The sequence below is a fragment of the Octopus bimaculoides genome, chromosome 25 (assembly GCF_001194135.2).
Source record: "Octopus bimaculoides isolate UCB-OBI-ISO-001 chromosome 25, ASM119413v2, whole genome shotgun sequence".
NCBI classification, from domain to species: domain Eukaryota; kingdom Metazoa; phylum Mollusca; class Cephalopoda; order Octopoda; family Octopodidae; genus Octopus; species Octopus bimaculoides.
This window is the reverse complement of record NC_069005.1, coordinates 6,277,145-6,279,389: the sequence shown is the minus strand read 5'-3', so window position 1 is coordinate 6,279,389 and position 2,245 is coordinate 6,277,145. Positions and strand designations below refer to the sequence as shown.

The 2,245-nt window shown below is 39.6% G+C and overlaps 1 protein-coding gene across 1 annotated transcript in view; it reads left to right on the top strand.

The window, feature by feature from the left end:
* The window catches only part of LOC106883408 (legumain), a gene marked incomplete at its 3' end in the record, with an annotated part of 9,829 nt that overhangs the window by 2,924 nt on the left and 4,660 nt on the right, over positions 1 to 2,245 (top strand). The gene's annotated exons all lie outside the window — the stretch shown is intronic.

Here is a 2,245-nt window from a genome sequence, read left to right as displayed (position 1 = left end):
GTGTGTGTGTGTGTGTGTGTGTGTGTGTGTGTGTGTGTGCGTATATCTATATACCTATTTTTCTTTCTCTCACTGATTTATCAGTCCCCACTATCACCTTAGCAAGTACAATCTCTGATTTCTTATTTCTATTTCTGAAATCTTGGCCGTTTTATCTTCCTATTCTTCGTTTCCCTTTTGAAGTTTACTACTCACTTTTAGTACCCCACTCCGTGCCTCGTTCTTCATCCGTCTCTCCACCTTAGCGCCTCTTCAAACATATCACACCACCGCCAACCTTTCGCACATATTCCTTCCTTACATTCTTATCTCTTCCTTATATCCCTCCATCTATTCCTTTTATCTCCTGATAGCTCTCCTCTCCTAACTCCCTCACGTTATCTTGACCACCATCAAGCACTCCTTTTCTTTCCTTTTCTCTTCCTCTTTCTTCCCCTAATCCTTTTGACCAATACCATTTTTCTTCCTTCTAACATACTTATCTATTCTCTTCTCTCTATCTACTTCCCCCAACCAATACATTCTCAAAATTTCATTTGCACTACAAGATCTCCTTGAATCAATAGCACATGGAATTAGTATCTACATGCTATGCATTTATAATAACAAAATATGAACTCCTATCGGAATTTACATGCCATGGACAAGAAACTTCTTTACCCATTCTACACAGCACATTCCTTGGGTAATGAAAGAGCAACTTTAACATCCAACATATATTTTTATTCTCACATTTCACTTTATACTTTCTGCGTCTCCCCCTTTCCAAAATAATTTCTTGTATTGAACTCTACTATTTCCTTCTAGTTAACTCCCTCATATCGTCTCTGATGCTGGGATATCTGTGAAGGCGCATGGCTCAGTGGTTAGAGCGTCGAGCTTACGATCATGAGGTTGTGAGTTCGAATCACGAACCGGGCTGCGTGTTGTGTTCTTGAGCAAGACACTTTATTTCACGTTGCTCCAGTCCACTCAGCTGTAGAAATGAGTTGCGATGTCACAGGTGCCAAGCTGTATCGGCCCCTCTGCATTTCCCTTGGATAACACTGGTGGCGTGGAGAGAGGAGGCCGGTATGCATGGGCGACTGCTGGCCTTCCAAAAAACAACCTTGCCCGGACTTGTGCCTGGAAGGGTAACTTTCTAGGTGCAATCCCATGGTCAGTCATGACCGAAGGGGGTCTCAGCAAATGGGATATCTTTCATATCCTTGAAACAGCTGTAAGACTATTTTCCCCTTTATAAAGATCTTTGAAATTTCTCACTGCAATGGCTTTGTTGTCTCATTTTATTTAACACATACACACATGATGTGCTTCTTTCAATTTCTATCTACAAAATCTCTTCACAAGAGTTTGGTCGGCCCGAGGCTATAGTAGAAGACACTTACCCAAGGTGCCACGCAGAAGAACTGAATCCGGAACCATCATCATCATCATCATCATTATCATCATTATTATTATCATTATTATTATGGCGGTGTGCTGGCTAAATCGTAAGCACACCGGGTAAAATGATTAGCGGTATTTTCGCTCGTTTTTACGTTCTGGTTTCAAATTCCGCTGAGGTTGACATTACCTCTCATCCTTTTGGGATTATTATTATTATTATTATTATTATTATTATTATTATTATTATTATTATTGTTGTTATTATTATTATTATTTATTCATTTATTTATTTTTAACCTGCATGTTAGTTACAATCACTTGCCGAGACATACCTAGCGTCCTAGGGGGAGTGAAGGATAAGAGATACAACGCATATATTTAAATTGATACGATTTTTCTAAGGATGTGGGCAGTACTTGTCAGCACAATCTTTTGGATTTCTCTGAGACATGGTTCTCCTGGGATATTATCTTGATGTTTTTGACATGCCTTTCTTATCAAACCAAGGGCATCCACAATAACAGGAACAGTTCTCGATTATTGTTATTATTATTATTATTATTATTATTATTATTATTATTATTATTATTGAGTGAGAGAGCAGTGCATGCCATCAAAGTGACACTGGGGTAGAATATAAGGAGCCCAGTATACCCATCATGACTACCTGTCTGATAAGGGTACACCAGGCACATGCATCACAACCATATGTGCGCGACATGGTGATCTCATATCAAGATAAACAGCGCATGACCTCGCAGGTGGGGCCCAGTTAGAATTTTCTTCAGGTCGAGTAGCTCATCCCTCTCAAAATGTCCCTGAATAAGGGTTGTTTAAGGATGATGAACGAAATACC